This window comes from Rhinolophus sinicus, chromosome 16, assembly GCF_057876585.1.
Source record: "Rhinolophus sinicus isolate RSI-liver-muscle chromosome 16, RSI-T2T, whole genome shotgun sequence".
NCBI lineage: Eukaryota > Metazoa > Chordata > Mammalia > Chiroptera > Rhinolophidae > Rhinolophus > Rhinolophus sinicus.
Window position 1 is genome coordinate 95,708,768 of NC_142516.1, and position 24,043 is coordinate 95,732,810.

At 39.6% G+C, this 24,043-nt stretch overlaps 1 protein-coding gene across 3 annotated transcripts in view; it reads left to right on the top strand.

The window, feature by feature from the left end:
* SPATA13 (spermatogenesis associated 13) overlaps positions 1-24,043 on the top strand; it is a 321,686-nt gene that overhangs the window by 184,416 nt on the left and 113,227 nt on the right. The window lies entirely within an intron of this gene.

Consider the following 24,043-nt stretch of genomic DNA (forward strand, 5'->3'; position numbering starts at 1 on the left):
CAGTTCTTTGCTGTCTTTTGCTACCAGGCACAGACACTTCACTTTATATTCCCACCTTTACTAACTTGCATGTTTTCTCTTGATGTCCGCCCTCCCGCATCTTCCAAACTTCCTCACTGCATTGTTCTCTGGGTGCCTGTTAAGTTATGCGCCCCTCGAAGTGCTGCGGCACCCCTCCCCCATCCTTTAGAGTTTCACGTGGCTATTTCTTATTATCCAGTATTCTAATTTTCACTTACCTCCTTTGGCACCCAAGAGTGCCATCTTCCTCCCATCCGGTTTGATTCTTTTTTATTTGTGCTCCTGCGCGTGCGGTGTCTATATTCTTTCCCCAGTTTCTCCCCAGGGTGCTTTCTCACCTTTTACCTACTTCTCCCTGAGAGGTGTTTTTTCAGCCACAGCCTGAGGCCACCCCACAACACGTCTTGTTTCTATTCCTTTGGCTGTATTTTCCCTACTTTGAGCCTTCCCAAGCTCCTTTTCCTCTTTTTCAGTCAATCCTCCCTGACCTTGCAGTCATCTTTATTTCAGAATGTCTGAGAGTGTCAGGAGGAGGGGGTGGTGGTGGCAGCCAGCAGCTGTGTTTCCCCAGGAGAGCTCTGCATTTCAGGACCTTCCCATCTGCTCCTGCTTGTTTTCTTACTGAAGTAGTATTCTATACCTAGTTCTTGATAATCGTAATACTGATACCAATGTGAATATTAGGTAGCATTTATCCAGTACGAACAATGTGCCCACCACACTTCTGAGGGCTTTACCTGCAGTAATAACTCATCTGTCCTCCTCACATCCCTGTAATGTGGACACTATTACTGTCCCCGTTTTACAGATGAGAAAAGAGAGGCTCAGAGTGGTTAAGTAGTAGACCCACATTCTCATGGCTGTGTAGTGGTGGAGCCCCTCTTCTCGCCAGGCAAGGAACCTTTTACACTCAGACATGAGCTGGGATCCAGATTTAGAAATGAAGTCATTATTTGCACGTTTTATTTAAGACCAGTTGAAGACAGTATCTACACCTGTAGAACAGTGTATGGGGAAAACCTAATGTCGACTGTCCTGAAAGCCTGGGGACACTGCTTGGGCAGACGGTCAGCTCCTGCTCACTTACAGCCTGCTTTCCTGAGCAGAATGCACTGGCCCTGGCGCCTACAGGAAGCCCAGACGAAAGCCTCATAAAGAAAGACCATTGCCAACCGTCTCCTCCCGTGCATTAAGAGTTCAGTTTCACTTTAGCTGGCCAGACATTTAGGGTCCCTGATAGCCCTATATTTTTATGAGCCTTGTTTATTTCTGTTTCATTATATGATCTTAAAGCTTTCTTCAAACATTTCCTTATTAGTCTTCACCTTCCTGAAAGTTGGAGACATGCACTTGTAATTTTTCAGATACTGTAGCAGAGTGTTGGTAAAGTTTTATACTTTAATAGCTGGAAGAGATCTTACATTCCACAGATGAGGAAACTGGCCCAGAGAAATAGAAATGATGTCTAAGGGAAAAGCAGCAAGACAGTGAAGCTGTCCTTAGATGGCAGGTGTTCTAGTCCCTGGTCCAAGACCTTACTGCTTGGTGGGTTGACCTCTCTGCCTGCTGCCAAAACCACGGAAGCTTCTTTCCCCTTCCTTTCCCGAGCTCAGAGACATTGGAAGGATTTATTTAGAATGGGAATTGTCAGTGGTTTTCCTTTTTTTTTTTTTTTTTAAACTAATTGTTTGCAAAACATTTGCTTTTGAGACATGTGATGGCATAAATGGGATCATAAAATCCCAGAAGTATAAATTCACATTTTAGAGAGAAATATTTTTGTTAGTTCCAAAACACCAGGAAAGAATACCAAACGTACATTGCTTTCTAGAGACAGATCATATAATAATACATGGCAGTTAGAAAATTAGTAACTGGAATATTGACTTGTTTTCCATTTGCAGAGAGGTGTTCATTAGTACAAAGTGATGACTTTCTTTATCTCTGTGTCTCAGATAAAACAGCAGTGGGGGGAGCGCATGTCAAGTTAGTGGCTGCTCCTGTGTTGGCTCTGCCAGGCCCACCTCCTTCTCTTGGACTAAGACTCCACCCAGCCTCCTTGTGCCCAGCTCTGCTCCTGCCTGTCTATCTGATCCCTTTCTGCAACCCTCAGGGAACCAGGAGGGTGTTGTTCACCCATGATGCTCAGCTCATTCCGTATCAGCCTTTTGTAACAGCATTAAACCCCAATGCCCTAAGGTATACGTTGTATGTAATTAGCTGCTCTCCTATGCTTCTATGATGAGATGGGTGGTTATGTACCATCCTTGGGAGAATTGAAGAAGCATTCGCTCAGAGCATTCTCTGTTCTGTGGTTCAGATGAAGGTCATTACATGGATGATCAAGTTAGGTTTTCTGGCTCCCTTTCCACAGTTGAACAAATGGAGGAGGTTCAGGGACGTTGTTGTGGCCAGAGCACCACTGTAAGTGTCCAGACTGTGGGATTTGAACGCAGGGCTGCCTGGCTTAGGAGATCCGCCCGCTTCCTTGTGCCTGTCTCCTCTGTAGCTTCACTCCCTCAGACAGTAACCTTCCCACAGAGCCTCTTGCAAACTAGATGATTCCTGCTTGCTGATCTGGGCATGAGACGTGAGTGGACGGCCCGGCACTGGAAGGAGTTCAGGTCTCGCTCTGTCTCACTTCCGGTGCAGATGGTGCTTTCTGACAGTGCCTGGGAGAACATCAGGGAGCTGTGGCAATGCCAGGAATGGAAAGAACGTGGTATATATTTATGCTACTCGGTTGTGGCAATTTGCTATGGTCACAGTGTCAACATTCATGGGCCCAGGTAATGACCCAGCCTGCTTTCATGATGTTCAAATGTCCTGCACATAGGACTGTTAGCTCATCTAATCAGAACTTTAAAGGACCTGATTTCTTTGTTAGGAATAAGCTCTGCCTGTTTTCCTGTGGCAGGACCCCTCTGTGTCATTATGAAAGAAACGAGAGCTCATCATTGTAATTTCAGCGACCATGTGCCTGACTCAAAATATGGTCCACTCTAGCGCGCCAGATCTGGACTGCAACCCCCACCCTGACCCCTCCATCGTCCTCACTCTGGATTGAGCCATGGGTTTGGGGAGCTCTAAGAGGATTCTGCACAGCTAACCTGCTAGAAGGAGGGGCCGGCCTTTCTCCTTAGCCACTACTAACAGTGAGGCAGAATTTACTTCCTAGGATTGACAGTCTGTCCCTGGAGAAAAATACAACGCAGGTCTGAAATGACCAGACTCTGAAATGACCAGATTAGAAAGTGTCTTGGAGGGAGACAGTGGGCAGGAAATGGGAAACGGGGATCTTTTCTCACCGTCTAGGGCAAGGGCAGGGGAGGGAGGGTCCAGGATTTTATTGTCTTACAGCGGAAGGGGGCAGGAATGAGATGTGTTCCCAGTATGTGAACTTTGATCCCAGGCTTTCATAGAAATTATTGTTCTATGCAACAGGAACACTAAGCCTTCTTATACTTGAGTTAAAATTACAATTCAGTCACATTAAACAAGTTTCTGAGGTCAGGTCCTATCTATCTATCTCTATATCTGTCTGTGTCTATCTATCTATCTGTCTGTCTATCTATCTATCTATCTATCTATCTATCTATCTATCTATCTATCTATCAAGAGAGCGCGCGCCAGAGAGAGAAATGCGTTCCCAGTCCTAAAACAACTTACACATGTATTTTGAAACATATCCAATTTGTATATTGGGACTTTTTCTATGACTGAAAGAAAAACAGCCTCTGCTTCAGAAATCTTCATTTCTGCTCTTCCTGGTAGGATGGAGTGCTTGTACGTACATACTTACTATGTACCTTTTATGTACCAGGCCTTGTGTTTACGATGGAAAGAGTAATCAGAAACAGCCCCTGTCCTCAAGAGGAGGTCACATTCTTGTCTGGTGGCAGAAGTAGACATGTGAAAGGCAAGTCTTGATACGCGCAGCCAGTGTAGTGATGAGTTTATGGGGAGGGTGTTAGGGGAGCACAGGCGGGGCCTAGGATCCAGGAAGGCTTCCTGGAGGAGGTGCTAACTACAACCTGGGCTGAGTGGTAACAGGTGAGAGCAACTTGGGGAAGGAGCTGACAGAGGGAGGCATTCACCCTCTGGAAACAGCATAAGTAGAGGTGCAGAGACAAACCAGCTTGGTGACCCTAGGTATGCTGACCAGCCCTGTGTGGCTGCAGCTCCAAGCTTACCCTTCACGACTATTACGTTGTGCTTGGGGCAGTGCTTCTGTGTCAGCATCACTTGGAGATTTGTTAGAAAAGCAAATTCTAAGGCTTTCTCCTAGACTCACCTGAAATTGAAATTCTGGGATGGGACGCAGCAGTCTGTGTTTCAATCAGTCTCCAGGTGATTTTCATGCACGCTAAAGTGCATGAACCACTGTTGTAGGGCATAGGCTTTCCAAGGACCCCAAACAGCCACTCGTCATGGCTGCATGAGAATCTTTTCAGAGAACGGTCGCTGTGATCCCAACTGGTTGGATCTCCTTCACATCGACAGCCGTCCACATTTCTTGTAATTTTTCACCAGCATACATCCTCATGGTTTCTTTTGCCCTCCGTACCTCATTTCATTGCATACTAGTAATTTATATTATATTATTTCAATAATACCTCCACTGACATGATTTCTTAGTATTTGGCAGCAGTCAATTTATCTGGGTTCAGATCCCAACTTTTCTGCTTGCCCGTGTGACCCTGGGGAAGCATTAACCTCTCTGTGCCTTAGTTGCCTTATCTGCAAAATGTGGATAGTAACGGCACTCATCTCTTAGGTAAGTGTTTCTAACTTTGCTGTGCATTGGAATTACCCCAGGGGTCTTTAAAAACATTGATGCCTACTCCTGCCTGCAAATATTGGGATTGCTTTTGGGTGTGACCTAGACACTGGCATTTTTAGACTCTTCCCACGTGCAGTAAAATTTGGGAACCACTGTCGCAGGCTTTGAGAGGATGAAATGAGTTGATCCTTGTGAAATGCTTAGAAGAGTGCCTGGCACACAGTGAGTGCTCTGAGTGAGTGCGGGAGGAGGCGCTGATGGTTTTGTGGGAGGAGGAGGAGAAAGTGGTGCCATATCCGTTGCTTGACGAATGCCTTGTTGAATGCCTGTCCAAATGGATTCGGTCTTTTGTTCTGAGAGTTGGGAGGTGAAGTAGCCCCCAAGCAGTGCAGCTCCATAGCTAATTCTCTGAGCCCCTTTGCACAAGGATACAGAAGATCACGCCTTAAACAGCACACAGGAGCCCCACCCCCGCCCATCCCACAGACTTCCCAGCCCTGGCCACCATTTCCCCACCACTGTACTGTAAAAACTTGAATTGTGGAATGTAACCAGATTCTAAAATCATGAAGTCGCAGTGCTTCGCAGTGTGGATAGGAATGGGGTGGCAATCGGGTGCCCTAAGATTCTGTACCTTCTCTAATCTGTCATGTGTACCTAACTGCCAACTTTTAAATACACAGCACATCTCCAGAGTTTGGCACCTGATCTGTCTTCTAGAATCTGACTGTCACCATGTTATACATTGCATATTTCTAACCATTATTTGAAAGAATGTACCATCTCTCCACATACCTTGTCTTGTCACATATATTCATTCAACCTTCATTGTTGTATTAATTCAGCAGATATTGATGAGCGCCTGCTTTGCACCAGACACCGTGTTAGCAATTTTATCGTTTGTTTTCCTGCTGTGGAGAGAGAGATAGATATGCCTCTGTCTGGCAGCATGTATGAAATACTTCTTTTGGTTTTGATTTGTACCTGCAACATTCTCTATATCTGTCTCTCTTCCTGACGTAATTACTCAACTTTTAATAAGAGAACATGTGAAGGACATTTCTCATGTTGAGTTCATGGGCCTTCTTTGAACCCTGCTGAGATTAATGAAATCAAACCGCATGCAACGATGACTCTAAAATATCCTGACAAGTTATTAAAATCCAGTTTGCCCCTGACCAGGTACATGAGCCACAGTTCCTATGCTCAGAATAAAATCTGTGATCTGATTTAAGTGCTATGGGTTTCTAACTTCGTTCAGTCCCAAATTAGTCCTGTAGTGTGGCCAGAGCAGTTAAAGAAATGAGAAATGGGTGAATTCCTATCTCGAGTTTCTGGTTTGCTCTCTTTCTGTGGGGAAGTTAGATGATGTTTTTGGTTTGGTTTTGCTGTGCCGGGTATGCAAATAACTGATGTTTACTGGTAGCTTGGCCCTGTGTTGCAAATGGAAATAATTGATTCACTCTATTTGTTCTGCTGCCCAATTACTAAGTGAAAATCTACCACTGGGAGACTTTTGTATAGCCAGCACACAAGTAGCTCAGTATTATGGTAAAGACTAGCCTCCATTGTGTGGGCTTACCATTATCACTCGTGTTACCCACAGACTGAATAGGCTTTAGAAATAGAGGCCTTCAAAGGAGTTGCCCTTGCTTAAATGTTCAGTGGATCCTTCTGAAATAACATCCCCCAAACCCTCATTCAAAACAATATATACTCAAAAGGATTCTATACTTAAAATGAGGAGAGTTAAAAATAATGTTTTAATTTTAAAAATTTGAGGTTAACGAGTAATCCAAAAGATAGTAGGAAAAGTAAACAGACTATTTTTAAAATGGTATACTTTGAGATCTGCCAGACCTGCTTTCTATGCTTTTTCTACCTTTGACTTTTCTAACACAAATCTAAACTCCCCAGAGTGGGTTGCTCGGGTCATCTTACTCAGAAAGCCTACTTGTTTTACCGAGTCAAGGTCAGCCATGGAGCTAGAGCCTGTGTGTCCTTAGGCCACTCTGTCAGAACTCTAGCATCCTACCCTTCCTAGAAAAGGGTGGGGTACTTTGTTATGTCGTAGCTCCAGTTCTCGGCTATGATGTGTTGGGGTGTGTGTGTGTGTGTGTGTGTGTGTGTGTGTTGGTGCATGACAGGGCCAGAATGAGGTGCTCTGTTGTGCTGCTGTGACGTGGGATGAGATGTTAAATACATACAGTTGCCCTCCAAGTTGAGTCTTAGAATCCTGGCCTCATTAAGTCAATGAAACAGTGGAATTCTGAATAAAAAAAGGGGTTTTGAACATTTAGTTTTTTAATGACACGTCTTGGCAAGGTGTGAGTAAGAGGCCTGACTAGTGGACTTGCAGCCTGTGCAGCCGGGCTGACTGTGGGTGACATTCGTATTGGCAGTTGCTGTCCTCAGCAGCCAGCCTCCGTCTGAACAGCTCTGCTCAGTGTGGAGCCATCTGAAGGCAGGACGCTGTCGCCACACTCAGCTCTTGAAATGCCATGGACCCAGCAGAGTGTCTTGTGCTCCCACAAATCACGTTGGCTCCCTGGCTCATGGATAATGACAGCGCTCATTGATACGAAGGGACAGCGACCATTCCTTCATAATGACAGACTCGGTGCATTCTGGCCAGGGGGAGGCACTGGTACTAAGCACACACTTCCAATGTCCAGTGTCAATAATTCAGGCAGTGCTTACCTCCTCGCTGCCCCTGCTAGTCTCCTCGTTTTTCATTAGATCTTTATTGGCTGGGGGGAGATTGCTGAAGGTTATCCTCATCTAGACTTTTCTTTCCAGCCTAGAATCTTCTGCGTCCAGGAAGTGGGGCCCAGGAGAAGGGAGAGGGTATATGTGTCATCGGTCTCGGCTCCCCTCTCCTGCTGGCAGATCGTCTGGGCTTCTGTGGTCCCACCCAACAGTAGGAAAAATACTGAGGGCTCAGGGAATGCTGTCTGCCTTCCTTCCGATATAGAGGCAGTCTTGGAGGAGGAAGCAAGAACGCTTTCTGCTTTTCCTGATCTTTATTTCTAATCTGACTCCTTACACAAGGTGCGGCTCCTGAGTGGGTGCTGACCCAGGAGCCTCCAAGCGGTAAACGGAAGTGAGGCTGGCCTAGCATTGCAAGGTCAGTGCTCACAGGTGCAGAGGTCACACCATGTGAGGCCACTGCCACTGCCCAAACATGTCTGATTTGGTAGCACTGGTTTCATTTTCATACTAGTACATTCGAAGGAAGTTGATCTCATTGACTTCCTGGAGACTCTTTTCAAGCCTGCTGAGATTAATTAAGTCCAGCCCCACACAACAATTATTCTAAAGCATAGTGCCTTACTGTATTTCAGTGCATGCCAGACTACTGAATTTAAATTGTTCAAGTAGTTGATAACATTTTTGTTGATTTCCTACTCTAGGAGTCTAATGTCCTTTTTTTAATTTTTGTGGATGGATGGATATTATTTCCTGCTGGGCTGAGGAATCTCTAGAAGAAGAAGGAAATGCCTGTTGTCAACAGGACAGTGCTGTTTTCTAGGCTTTCCTGGAAAGTTCTCTGTAGAAGCCAGGTCTTATTCTGTACACAGTGCATCTGTTTCTCTCCAGTTGGGGATTTTTAAGAACACTTTGTGTCAATTGGAACACTTTTCTTCTGAGATAAAGATAAGTGGGTATCTGTGCAGATCAGTCTGGGAGAAACAGAACATTGTGAAAGGAGACGTGGTTCAGCGGGAGGGTTCCTGGGCCCTGGTTATACTGAACTTGGACAGCTGCCTTCTTTGTATACTTCCAGGTCAGCTGAAAAGACCTGGGAAGCACTCTAATCATTATGCAGAGGGATTTCAAACAAAGCAAAAAAAACCTCTCTAAAGCCTATGTTTGTATTTTTCTTTCTTGCAAACAGAAGAGTGTTCTATGTGATTATTTTAAAGAGACCTGGCCATGCCGTGGCCAGTTATTTACACATTCTTGGTTACTGAATCTTTCTCTTCTTTGTACAAACTCGTTGCCCCAGGATTCAGAAAGAATTAGCTTGGAACACGTTTCTCATGGATTCTTTAGTTGGAAGATGCTTCCCCCTTGGGAGGATCCCATAGCTTTCACTTCAGAAGAGTGAGGAATTCAGATTTCGTCAGGATCCACTCAGTAGCCGGGTGGTGTCAGATCCCCAAGAAGTGGCTGTTGTGCCATCTGAGTGCAAAGCCACTTGGAAAGCATTGCCCGTTGGCTGCCTCATGTATTCAGTGCTGCCATTTGGCAAGAGGCAAAGGAAGATGGTGACATGGTGGCTGTCATTTCAGAACCTGCAGGGCAGGTCAGATAGCACCAACTGCTTCCATATGGAGTACGGAGCAAGGAGACATTGCTGGGAAGGCTGCTTGCCATGGATGTGTCTCACGTATGGTCTTAAAACTACAATGCATCCTACTTCTCCCACAGTTACCTCCTGGTGCAGGTAACAGTGGTGTTATAAGACTAGGGTGAATGGTTTTAAAGAAAGTGATATAAGGGCTGACAGTTACCAGCGGCTTGACAGGGACGTGGCCACACCCACCAGCTGGTGCGTGACTGGGTAATCTATGCTGGAATTCCGACAGACTTCTGGCATTAAGTCCTAGGCTCTCCTACGGAGCATGTCTGCATCAGTTGTGTGGTGTGACTATTCACGCGAGGATTTCTTTAAAATGCATTGAACTTCCAGTTTAAAGGCATACCCAAATCCTCGTGATGATTGTGTGGAAGACACAGCAGTGGTGTGTAGATTGTTTCCCTTCCTCTGGAGTAATGTTGGTAAAAGTCAGCATCTGACACAGATGCTCAGTCAGCAATTCAGAAGTAAGAATTGGCAGAAGAGAGGGGGGAGTTGAGAGTTAAGGCAATAAATATACAGTTGTATTCATGAAGAGTTTAAACTTCTTGTTTATTAATTATTTAAATTAAACTACATTTAAACATAGTTGTAGATTCATGTGTGTGAATCTACACTCTGATAGTTACATTGACCGTAGTACAGCATCACAACCACGGTTTGACGTTGACATAGTCAAGACACAGAATGTTTCCATCACCAGAAGGATTCCTCACATTATCTTTTTATAACCACACCCACCTCCTTCCTGCCCGCACTCCTTCCTTTACCTCCTGCAACCACTAATTTGTTCTCCATATAATTTTCTCATTTCAAAAAGGTTTTAAAATTGGAATTGTATGGTATGTTGGGATTGGCTTTTTTCATTCAGCCGAATTCTCTGAAGATATTAGTCGTTTCTTAAACATGTGGCTTGCAGATATGTCCTCTGACTCTATTCTGCTTCTCAACAGGGTCTTTTGAAGAACAAGTTTTTAATTTTAATGAGGTCCAACTTATTGACTTTTTTTTCTTTTATGAATCACACTTTTGGTGTCAAGTCTAAGAACTCTTTGCCTAGCCCTAGATCCCAAAGATTTTCTTCTATTTTTTCCTTCCAAAAGTTATATAGTTTAAACTTTTTACGTTTAAGTACATGATCCATTTAAGTTAATATTTGTGTAATGTATGAGATGGAGGTCATGGTTTCTTGTGGGTTTTTTTTTTTTTTTTTGCTTGTGGATGACTAACGGCTACAACATTTATTGTTGTTGTTGAAAAGGCGATCCCTCTTCCATTCAATTGCTGTTGCACCTTTGTCAAAAACCAGTTGGATATATTTGTGTAGGTCTGTGCCTGAGTTCTCTTATCTGTTCCATTGAGCTGTGTCTATTCCTTTGCCAGCATCACTGTCTTGATTACTATAGCTATATAAAAGTCTTGAAATTAGGTAGATTGATTCATCCCACTTTATTCTTTCTCTTCAAAATTATTTTAGATGTTCTAGCTCCTCTTTTTCCCTTTCTATATTAATTATTGAATACTGTTCTACAAATAATTTTGCTGGTGTTTGCAGAATTGACATCTTTACTGTTTTGAATTTTCTAATCAGTGAACATAGTAGTGTCTGCATTTCTTTCATCAGCATTGTGTAGTTTTCAGCTTTTAATTCCTATACATGTTTTCTTAGATTTACACCTAAATGTTTCAATTTTTTAAACAACTGTAAATGGTATTGTCTTTAATTTCAGTGTCCACATGATTATTGCTAGTACATAGAAATAGTTGATTTTTTGTGTTTTTTGGTATGTTTAGCTTGTATCCTGCAACCTTGTAGAGCTCACTTATTAGTTCTAGGAGTTTTTGGTAGATTCCTTGGGATTTTCTATGTAGACAATCATGTCGTCTGCAAATAGAGATGGTTTAATTTCTTCCTTTTCAATCTTTATGCTTTTTATTTCCTTTTCTTGCCTTGTTGCACTTGGCTAGACTTAGTACGAAGTTGCTAGAATGAGAGTGGTAAGAGCAAACATCCTTGCCTCTTCTTTGGGAAAAGCATACCATTTTCCACCATTAAATATAATGCTAACTGTAGGTTTTTGGTAAATGCTCCTTATTAAGTTGAAGAGGTTCTCCTCTATTTCTGTTTTTCTGAGAGTTTATAAATGATGAATGGGTGTTGAATTTTAGTAAATACTTCTTTGTATCAATTGATTTTGATTTTGATCATGATTTTTCTTTAGCTTATTAATGTGGTGGATTATATTAATTAATTTTCAAATATTGAACCAATCTTTGATCTCTGGAATAAACCCTACTTGGTCATATATATAATTATTTTTATGTATTGCTGATTTCTATTTTGCTAAAAATTCTTGTGTCTATTCATGAGGGATATTGGTCTGTAGTTTTGTTTGTTTTGTTTATCTTTAGTGCTCACTCATCTGGCTTTGATATGGTGATAATAGTTTCATAAGATGAATAGAGACTGTCTTCGTTTCTTTTATTTCCTGAAAAGAGTATTGAATTGGTATTAATTCTTCTTTACACATTTGGTAGAATTCTTTAGTGAGACCAGCTGGGCCTGGAGATTTCATTTTTTTGCTGGGGAAAGGTGAGTTTTTTGAAATTATGCATTCAATTTCCTTAATAGTTAAGGGCTATTAATTATCTATGTCATATTGTGTGAGCTTTGGTAGTTTGCATTTGCGTTTTTTGAGGTAGAGGTCCATTTTGTCTAAGTTGTCAAATTCATGTTCATAGTTCAAGTTGTTCATAGTATTCCCTTATCCTTTTGATGTCTGCCAGGTCTGTAGTGATATCTTGCTTCATTCTTAATATTGGTATATTGTGACTTCTATCTCTTTTTTTTACAGTCTTGTTAGAAGTTTGTAAATTTTGTCAGTGTTTTAAAAGAACCAGCTCTTGGTTTAATAGATTTTTTTCCTATTTTTCTGTTTTTAATGTCTTTTCTATCTGCTCTTACCTTTATTGTTTCTTTCCTTTAGTTTGCTTTGGGCTTATTTTGCTATTTTTCTAGGTTCTTGAGGTGGGAACTTAGAACATTGATTTGAGAAGTTTTTTCTTATGTATGCATTTCATAAGAATGCTATGCTATGCTATGTATGCTATTATGTAGGTTATGTATGCTACAAATTAACCTCAGAGCACTGCTTTTAGCTGTGTCCTACAAATTTTGATATGTTGCATTTTCATTTAGTTAAATGTACTTTTAAAATTTCCCTTTAGACTTCCTCTTTGACCTGTGGATTATGTGGAAGTGTGTTTTTTAGTTTCCAAGTGTTTGGAGGGTTTCCTCTTATTGATTTCTAGTTTATTCCATTATGGTGGGAGAATACATTCTATGTGATTTCAGTTCTTTTACATTTGTTGAAGTTTATTTTATGGCCCAAGATACTGTCTATCTTGATACATGTTTCATGTGCATTCCAAAAGGTCACATATTCTGCTGTTGTTGGGTACAGAGTTCTGTAACTGTCTAATCCTGCTGGTTGATGGTGTCAATTCTGAAATAGAGTATTTTGTTGTAGTGGTGTTGGTAGTTGTTTGTTTTTGTTTCTGTTTTCTCTTTTTAGGGAGAAAAAGGGAAATGGAAATGAGGATTGGAGAGCAGAGAATTTGGAATCATATTGTCTGGCAAAAATAAGGAGACTAAAAGTCTATATTGACAATTTAGGGCAACTTTGACAATTAACCAAGTGGAGAGTAGAATTCATATTCTCAATTGAAAATGTAGGTATGAGAGGGCCATTTCATCACACCATTGTTTTAGAATTACAAAGTCTGAAGAAAACCAAGCTTGATCTCAAAATCCGTGGTCGGACAGTTAAAGTTGCCAGCCAGGACTGAGGAGAAGGACATGTTTGGAGGTTGTCTAGATTACTTCTTATCGAGTAGTGTTTATGGGTTAACTCATTTACTGGGTACTAAGCACTTATTCAGTCATTAATTAATCAGATCCAGAGCAGAAATGTGGATTATTAATATAAAAGCTAGGTTATTCATCTATTCTAAAAATGTTGTTGAATAATTGTTCTATTCCAGACATGAAGCTAGTCCCTGAGGATATAAAAATAGAGCAGCATGGACTTAAGTATCGTCTATTCCCCTACACAAGAAAAACCTAGGGCTCCTAATGGCTTCTATAAAGAGTGATTACTAGAAAACATAAGAGTCAGTTCAACCTTGAAGATTGTTTTAGTCTCAGATGGTGCAGCTTAAATTTGGAAAATAATATTAAAAATGTTTTGCAGGGAAACTATGCTTTATAACCTGTCACTTTCAGTTCAACACCTGGCATTTCTTGCATGTCTCCTCTGTGTGCCAGGCACCTAAGTGGATGCATGGGGTCTGGGTTTGCTTAGTTTCTGGTGTACTTCTTAAGTCTGACTTTATAAAGCTAGAGGCCCAGTATAAACTTCTTAAACTTTATATCCATTTTAATGTTTTATTTCTTAAGAAATAGAAGCTTCCTTGTCTACTAGAAAATTTTATTTGCATTGTCTTCAATAATGCAACTTTATAAAGAATGCCTATATAAGTCATGTTGAACCTAAGTATGGACAGATCCGGTATTGGTATCAATACTGAAGTGACTTCACGTCAATTTGTAAACACACCATTAGTGTAACCTGTTTAACCAGGTACAGTTTCGGAAGACCAGCACAGACTTTGGTCTATGGCTTTTCACATGACACAACAAAAAGTGAGAAAATACAGCTTACTATATCGTAGTATTTGCTCTCTTTTCCCCAATGACATCATAGTTTCCCTTAATATCTGGTTTTCAGATCATGAAAACATGTTATTTTCCCAGAAAATCAGTTGCTTTGATTAATGGGGCCAGGCCAGTCCAAGGACAGAGTAAGCACACAGGATCCTGGCATGCGTCCTAGAAATTATCCTCAGTCTTCATTCTCTCACCTTGGGGCTGTTTGATATAATTACTGTGTTTTCGGTGAAAATCGCATCTGGTAATTCTCTAAAGAAGTTCCATATATCTAAGAAAATAATAGATGATTCATTGATGTTATTAATTGTTAATAGTTAACAAGCTTCTGCTTTATTTTGTATCATTTTATTAATAAGCCTCCTTTCTTTCTAGTATAAAAAAGAAGTTGAAAATTATACTGTCTATTCAGCTCCTTTATTATTCCTTAATTAATCAAGCATGGTAGACATGAAAACTACTTCCCTTCACCATTACTTTTAACTTAAGTTACATTAAGTTATTATAGATAGCTGGAAGAAAGTGATCAAATACTTCTCTAATAATTCAGACATATATCAGTTAGTCTGGCTGCTACAGTTTGCCTTCGATAAATCAGATAACTTCTTTGAGCCTTGTTCTTTCCCTCTCTGTAAAATGAATCTGGCTGATAATAAGTGACCCTGCCTATTTCATTTGGCTGTTTTCATGATCCCCTGCTAGTCTGTGAGCTCCGTAAGACAGAGCTGTGGCCCATTTATCCTTGCATCTCCAGTCTACGACAGCCCAGATGTTGCAAGTGCTATGCCTTTTGGGGCCACGCAAGTAACAGAGGAGCTCAGCACTTTGGATGGAAACTGTTGCTCCATAGGTTCTGCCTATGAAGTTCGCAAGGAAATGTTGCCCACAGCTAGCATATCCTCTGATTTACCAAGAGAATCCAGAAATCTGGATTTTTAAATGAAAATCTCTCTATTCTTAAATATTGAAAATGAATTCAGTTTTTAAAAACTCCCTGTGTAGACCAAACAAGGCATGAGTGCTGTGACATCCAACCCCAAAGCCAGTGCTTGCCACTTGGGAACATGCTCTGAAAAAATGCTTATTGAGGGGGTGGCCCGTTAGCTCGGTTGGAGTGTGGTGCTGATAACACCAAGGTTGCTGGTTGGATCTCTGCATGGACCACGGTGAGCTGCACCCTCCTTAAAAAAAAAAAAAAAAAAAAAATGCTTATTGAATTAACAGCAATTTATTTATTGAGCTGTATTATAATATGGCTGCCATGAATAGAGATCATTTTAATGTTTCCGAGGAAGATGCACCTGTCTTCCTAAAGTAAGAGCTTTTATAACGATATCATTGTATAGACATTACTTGTATACAGTTATTAATAAGACTGCTAGTCACAAGTACCATAATAAATGAGCTTACCGTATGCCATGCATTGCTAGGCAGGTATTATCCATATGAGAAAGACTCACAAATTGAAGATCAGAAAGTTTAAATAATGACCCAAGCTGACCCAGTCTATCTAATGGCTGAGCTGAGGTATAATCCAGAAAGTGGTTCATACTGCACTTCTGGCCTGTCGTCGCCTTCTGTCTAGATAAAGAATGAACTGACACCACAGCAAAACAACTAGTCTAATTAGTTTCTTTTTCTAACAGCTTTATTGAAATATAATTGGTATGCCATGCAGTTCTTCCATTTAAAGTGCAAAATTCAATTGTTTGTAGGATGTTCAGTCATGCCAGTTATCACCAGTCAATTCTTGAACATTTTCATCACCCCAAAAAGAAATCCTGTACCCATTAGCAGTCACTCCCCATGTCCCCCCAAGCCCCCAGACATAGGTAATAACTCACCTACATTCTGTCAGTATAGATTTGCGTTTTCTAGACATTTCACATAAATGGAATCAGACAATATATGGCCTTTTGTATCTGGCTTCTTTTATTTTAGCGTAACGTTCCAAGGTTTGTTATTGTGGCATGTGTCTGTAATTCATTTCTTTTTATTGCTGAATTATATTCCATTATATGTATACCACGTAGTATATATTCATTTATCAGTTCATGGATATTTGGGTCGTTTATACTTTTTGGCTATTATGAACAGTGCTACTATGAACATTTGTGTACATGTTTTTGTGTGGACGTGTGTTTTTATTTCCCTTGGGTATATACCTAGGCGTGGCATTGCTGGGTGACATGGCAACTGTTTAACATTTTGAGGAATTGTCAGATTATTTTCTGAAGCGACTATATCATTTTACATTCCCACCATCAATGTAGGAGGTTCCAGTTTCTTCACTTATCAACACTTGTGGATATTACTTTAAATTACGGTAACATTCACATATCAAATATTTACCATCTTAACCAAGTGTACAGTTCACTGGTATTAAATCCATTCACATTGTTGTGCTGCCATCACTACCATCTATCCTCTAACTCTTTTCATCTTATAAAACTGAAACTGCCCATTGAACAATAACTCCCTATTCTCCCCTCCCCCCAGCCCCTGGCAACCACCATTTTACATTACATAGAAATGTCTTTATGATTTTGACTACTCTTAAATAACCTCATATAAGTTGAAACTTGCGGTATTTTGTCTTTTTTTGTGACTAGCTTATTTCACTTAGTGTAATGTAAAATTTCCTTCTTTTTTAAAGACTGAGTAATGTTCCATTGTGTGTATAGACCACACTTTGTCCCTTCATCTATCGATGGACACTTGGGTTGCTTCCACCTTTTGGCTATTATGAATAACGCTGTGAACATGGGTGTATAAATGTCTCTTTGAAATCCCGCTTTCAATTCTTTTGGGTATATAAGTGGAATTGTAGAATAATTTCTAACTTCATTTGTTGTGGTCAGAGAAGATACTTTGTATGATAGCTCTCTTTTTAGAAAATCTGTTGAGACTTAATTTGTGGCCTAACAGATGGTATATCCTGGACAATGTCTCATGTGCAATTGAGAATATATATATATCATATATACGCACATATATGCAGAAGGTGCCAAAAAATGTATATGCATTTTAAGAAAGGAAAAAACTATTAAAATTGTAATACTCAATATATACTGATAACAAAAGATGAGTACAAGTCATGTGTATACATTTTTTTTTGTACTCCCAGTATTTTGTTATTGTTGGTCAGAGTGTTTTGTATATATGTGTTAGATCTAGTTGGTTTATTGTGTTGTTTAAATCCTCTATTTTCTTACTTATCTTCTGTCTGGTTGTTCTATTCATTATTGCGAGTGAGGCATTGGCGTCTCCAACTATCATTGTAGAACTATACATTTCTCCTTTTATTTCTGTTGGTTTCTACTTCATATATTTTGATGATCTCTCATTAAGTGTGTAAATGTTTATAATTGTTCTATCTTCTTGCTGTATTGAACTTTTATTAATATGCAATGTCCTTCTTTGTCTCTTGTAATCTTTTTTGATTTAAAGTCTATTTTGTCTCGTAATAGTATAGCCACTTCTGCCCTCCTCTGTTACTATTGGCATGGAATATCTTTTTCATCCTTTCACTTCCAACTTGTTTGTGTCTTTGGATCTCAGATAACTCTTGTGGACAGCATATAGTTGGATCCTGTATTTTTATCCATTCTGCCAGTGTCTATCTTTTGATTGGAGAGTTTAACATTTACATTTAAAGTAACTACTGATAAAGAGGGACTTACATCTCACTGTACTATTTATTTTCTATGTGTCATAACTTTTTTTGTCCCATATTTTCAACTATTGTCTTCTTTTGTATTTAATTGATTTTTTTTTTGTAGTGAAATGTTTAAATTCCCTTTTCATTTCCTGTTTTCTTTGTGATTATGTGGGGATTACATTTAACATCCTAAAGTTATAGCACTCTAATTTGAATTTAAACCAGCTTAATTTCAATAGCATACGGAAACTCTGTTCCTTTATAGGTCTGTCTTCACACCTTTTATTGTTGATGGCATAAAATTATACTGTTATACATTGTGTCCCCCAATACATCAACTAAGGCATTAGTCTCTTAAATCATGCAGAAACAAAAAGTGGTTACAAACCATTGTTACAACAATACTAGTGTTTACTATGGCCCATGTATTATCTCTACTGAGATTTTCATTTCTCCATATGGCTTTGATATACTGTCTAGTGTCATTTCATTTCACCTTGCAGGATTCCCTTGAGCATTTTTTGCAGGGCAGGGCTTGTTGTGACTTCCTCAACTTTAGTTTATCTGGGAATGTCTTAATTTCTCCCTCACTGTTGAAGGATAGTTTGACTGGATTTGGGATTCTTGGTGGACAGGTTTTAATACATTGGCCACTATCTTCTTGCCTCCAAAGTTTCTGATGAGAAATATGCTTATCGTCTTATTGAAGGTCCCTTGTATGTGATGATTTGCTTTTCTCTTGGTCTTGATAATAATGTGTCTTGATGTGAGTTTCTTTGAGTTCATCTTCCTTGGAGTTCATGAGCTTCTTGGATGTTTATATTCATCACATTTGGGAACTTTTCAGTTACTATTGTTAAGTATTCTCTCTGCTGCCTTTTCTCTCTCTTCATCTGGGACTCTCACGATGTGTATGTTGGTTCACTTGATGGGATTCTACAGGTGCCTTAGGCTCTGTTTGCTATTCCTCAATCCTTTTTCTCTCTGTTCCTCAGACTCTATCATTTCCATTGTCCTATCTTCAAGTTCTCTGATTCTTTCTTCTGCCTGCTCAAATCTGTCTTTGAGTCCCTTTAGTGAATTTTTTTTTTATTTAGTTAATGTACCTTTCAGCTCCAGTCTTTCTTTTTGATTTTTTTTTATAGTTTTCCCCCCCTTTCTTCTGCTCCCCCCCCTCCCCAATTCCAGTTCAAGCCGTTGCTTCTCAGTCTAGTTGTGTAGGACAGAGCTCCCTGGCCCATGCTGGTATTATGAGCCTTTCGCTCCCCTGGGGCTGAGGCAGTCAGTCGCCTGTCGTCGGTTGGCCACTCACAGTAGCTCACGGCAGCTCTTGCCAGCTGCCTGCCGCTCATGATGGCTGCTGGCAACTCATGGCAGCACACCGTAGCCAGCAGCAGCACTCAGCAGCCGAAGGCAGTACCCAGCTACTCACACCAACCTCTGGCTGCTCACGGAAGCCTAACTCCAGGGAGAGCTGTTGTTCACAATCTTAGCTGTAGAGGGCACAGCTCACTGGCCCATGTGGGAATTGAACCTGCGACTTCTGCGTTAGGAGCATGGTGCTCCAACCACCTGAGCCACCGGGCCGCCAAGGTCTTTCTAAAAGACAGTTTCTGTTTACTTTTTTCCCCTTTGAGTGAGCCATATTTTCCTGTTAATTTGTGTGCTTTGTGATTAATAGTGGACATTTGAATGTCATAATGTGGTAAGTCTGGAAATCAGATTCTCCCTCTTCCCCAGGGTTTGTTGTTTTTTGTTATTGTTTTGTTTATTGTTTTTGGTTTTGATTGATGTAGGCTGTCTTTGTGCTGAGGGTCACCCTGAGGTGCAAACTTAATGTGTTCTCAAGTCTTTTCTGAGCTCTTTCTTGGACGTGTGTGGTCGCTTTCTAACTTTACCAATATATATGCAGTTCTTTTTTAAATGTCCTAGGCTTTAATGTCTGGCTCCTTAAGGGGAAAGGCAAAAATTGAGGGGGAGGGTTGACGGGCCCAGGTCCTTTAAGTCCCCTGGAATTTACTTCAGCCAGAGGGGAAGGGGCTTACAACAATGGAGGGGAGGTGCAATAACAATGCTGCCCACTTCTTTGTGTGCACCTCTTGGTGACTAGAAACAATAATCAATGATCAGAGCACATATTTGGAGGACAGAGTCCTTCTTGCCCACCCTGACTTTGCAAGCTGTGTGCAGGCTGCTCCAGGAATACATGCACAGCTGTGTTCTCTTCGCCACATGTCTGGGGTGGTTGAGGAATGGGTAGCTACTAATGTGCTAAGAGCTAAAATTGATTGAAATTAATTGCAGTTTACCATCCAGTCTTCCTCTGGAAGTTGCAAGCCTTCACAACAGTATCCAGAGTTTCAAAAGAGTTATATCAGACAGATTCTGCCAGTGCAAGTGTTGTCTTGGTAGGGAGACAGATTCCTGACCCTTCCCACTCTACCATCTTCCCAGAATCCTCTTCCTTATTTGGTTTTGATTTACAATGAGGAACATCTTTTCATGTGCTTATTGGCTATTTGTATATCTTTGGAGAAATGTCAATTCAAGTTCTCTGCCCATTTATTTTTTATTTATTTATTTTTTTATTAGTTTCAGGTGCACAAGACAAAGCAAAACTTAGACGTTTATCATTTATATCCCTCACACTGTGTGAACCCCCCTCCCCCCATCCACTATCCCTCTGTACGTTCTCCAAATTAATTTTCAAAACCCCGTGGTCATCTTGTGGTTACCGACTATTTTCTAAACCTCTTACCTTCCCCTTATCCCCACCCCCCCGCCCCTCTAGCAACCCTCAGTTTTTCCTCCATGTTTTAATTGCATTGTTTGCCATTTTGTTGTTGAATTGTAAGAGTTATTTATATATTCTGGACACTAGACCCTTATGAGATATATAATTTGCAAGTATTTCCTCCTATAGATTGATTGTCTTTTCACTTATTTAGTGGTGTTCTTTACATCAAAGTTTTAAATATTGATGGAATCCAGTTCATCTATTTTGTTGTTGTTGTTTGTGCTTTATCAAAGACCATTTGTCTAATCCATAGCCATGAAGATTTCTTCTGTGTCTTCATCTAAGAGTTTTATAGTTTTTGCTTTTAAATTTAGGTCTATGCTCCATTTTCACTTAAATTTGTATACGTATGAAAGAAGGATGCAACTTCATTCTTTTGCATGCAAATATGCATTTATCCTAGAACCATTTGTTGAAAAGATAATTCTTTCCCACTTGGAAGATCTTGGCACCATTGTTGAAAATGAATCGACCATGAATAGAAAAGTTTATTTAGAGACTCTCAATTCTATTTCCATTGGTCTCTATATATGTCTATCTGTATGCCAGCACCACACTGTATTGATTACTGTAGCTTTATAGAGAGTTTTGAAATTCTGAAGTGTAGGTTCTCTAACTTTGTTCTTTTTCAAGATTGTATTGGCTATTTTGTGTCCCTTGAATTTTCGTATAAATTTTAGGATCAGCTTGCCAATTTATGCAAGTAGTCAACTGGGATTTTGATAGGAATTGCATTGAATCTGTGGATTAATTTAGAGAATGTTACCCTTTTAATGATATTAAGTTTCCAATCTATAAATCCATTTATTGAGGTCTTCTTTAATTTCTTTAACAATGTTTTGTAGTTTTCATAGTATAAATTTTGCACTTTTGTTAAGTGTATTCCTAAGTATTATATTCTTTCTGATGCTATTGTAAATGGAATTGATTTCTTAATTTTCATTTTGGATTGTTCATTGCAAGTGTATAGAAATGCAAGTGATTTATTTTCTATATTTATCTTTTATCCTGCAACCTTCCTGAAATTGTTTATTAGTCCAATAGTCTTTTAGTGTTCTCCTTAGAACTTTGACATATAAGACCATGTCATCTGCAAATAGAGATAGTTTTCTACGTCCTCCTTGCCCATCTGGATTCCTTTTATTTCACTTTCTTGCCTAATTGTCCTGACTAGAACCTCCAATACGATGTTGAGCAGTAGTGGTGATCCTGGCCTCCTGGCTGGTTACGGATCTTGGGGGAAAAGCATCTAGTCTTCCCCATTCAGCATGATGTTTGCTGTGAGTTTTCTGTTGATGCTTTTTAGCAGGTTGAAAAGTTCCCTTGCACTCCTTGTATTTTCAGTGTTTTTATCATGAAGGGGAATTTAATTTTTCAATGATTTTTCTGTATCTGTTGAGATGGTCATGTCTTTTTCATCCTTTATTGATACAGTGTGTTCTGTTAAATGATTTTTGAATATTGAACCAACCTTGAATTTCTGGGAAAATCCCACTTGGTCATGGTGTATAATCATTTTTATATGTTGGTGGATTTGGTTTGCTAGCACATTGTTTAGGATTTTTATATCTATATTCATGAGCCATTGCTCTGTGGTTTTCTACTGTCGTGTTATCTTTTTTTTGGTTTTGTTAACAGATTAATGCTGTCCTGATAGAATCCATTTCGTAGTGTTCCCTTTTATTCTACCTGGAAGATTTTGGAAAGAATTGGTATAAATTCTCTGTATTTGCTTTTTGTCCCTAAAAGAAAGAACCAACGGAACCATTTTTAGCAATGCTTCCACATCATCCTTTCTCTCCAGTCAGTCTAACCATTTCATCTTTTGTGACCTATGTAGTCGGATCCCAACTCTTCCATGAAGCTTTCTCTGATTACTACTGCCTGTGAAGCTGCTTTCACTCCTGAGCTTCAGTCATTAATGCTAAGTCCCGTTACACACTTAGTCATATTCTGGGTTGTTGTAATCTGCAGTATGTCATACCTGCTCCTTCTGTCTCCTGCACTGACTGTGAACTTCATGAGGGCAGTGGCTGGATTCTCAATGTCACACATTGTACCGAGGTACCCAGCATGTTAAGCAAGTAAAAGCGGAGCATTTTATCCAATTACATAGATTTAAAGGCCCTTAAAAATATCCTTTTTCAAGATTTCCTAGTATTTATAAAGAAATATATAGATATATATATGCACATATGTGTGTATGTATATATATAATGTATATATATATAAATGTATGTGCATTATGTGTCTGTATATACTTTCTCACACGACTACCGTGTTTCCCCGAAAATAAGACCTAGCTGGACAATCAGCTCTAATGCGTCTTTTGGAGCAAAAATTAATATAAGACCTAGTCTTATTTTACTATAATATAAGACTAGGTATGATATAATATAATATAATATAACATAATACCAGGTATGATATAATACCAGGTATAGTATAATATAATATAATATAATATAATATAATATAATATAATATAATATAATACCGGGTCTTATATTAATTTTTGCTCCAAAAGACACATTAGAGCTGATGGTCCGGCTAGGTCTTATTTTCGGGGAAACACAGTATGTATTAATATGTTATTTCAAATATAGACCAAAGGGTATTTAAAAGAGAATTTGAGAGGCTGTATTTCTGAGTTCCAATCCTGACTCTTTGATGTACATGTTTTGCCTTCAGTCTGTTCTCTCATGGAAATTAGTGTGAGGACTAGAATAAAATCTATATTTAGTCCAATACTTTGTACTAGTAGGCACTCAATAAATAATGAATATTTATTCAATAAGTAATAAATAATGAATATTTATTCAATGAGTAATAAATAATGAATATTTAGAAGCTTAAGCTTCTAGACTGAGTCTGATATTAATCATATTTTACATTATATTTAATATTTATCTGATATTAACCATGATCTAATATTTATTTGAAATGATAGATGATTTCGTTCAAAGTCTTAAATTTTGTTTAATGGCTGATTAGATGAAGTTTCTTCATATTAAATTCCTTGAAAAAGGGTGCTCTTTTTTCCTATTAATTCTTTGGAAGGGCTTTGAAAGCAGCTGTTAAAAGACTGTAAGTTTTCCTTGATCATAAGCGCTTGAGGAAGTGCTTAAAAGCATGGGTTCCAAAGTGAGCCCGGAGTCCAGTTCAGGCGTTCACTAGCTATGTGTCTCTCCCCACTTTTCATCTGTCACAAGGGTGAGTACCTGCCTCCTAGGCCCTTCTGAGGATTCAAAGAGGTACTCAGAGAAGCACGTAGCACAGGACCTGGCATTTAGTAAGTGCTGGTGTTAAGTAATTGTGTTCTTTATATTCATCATATTCAGCACTCAGTAAATGTTTGAGTGAAAAGTTATGTGATTAACTTCTTTGTGGAAAACTCCTCTTTGTGGTCCCCCCCCCCCGGAAGAATTCTGCATTGGGAAGGAGGCCTGACTAGGTAAGATGCAGTTATTTCTATTAGGTTGGTGCAAAAGTAATTGCAGTTTTTGCAATTATTTTTAACCTTTTAAACCACAATTACTTTTGCACCATCTTAACAGACAGGTTGGACTCTTAGTGTGGAGAAGGATCCTTTTCCACCATCCTTAGTTAAAGATGAGAGTAGCAATGCTGTGATGCTATGATTTTATGGTTATGCGTTTATCCTACCTTAAGTATTTTTCCTTAATTTT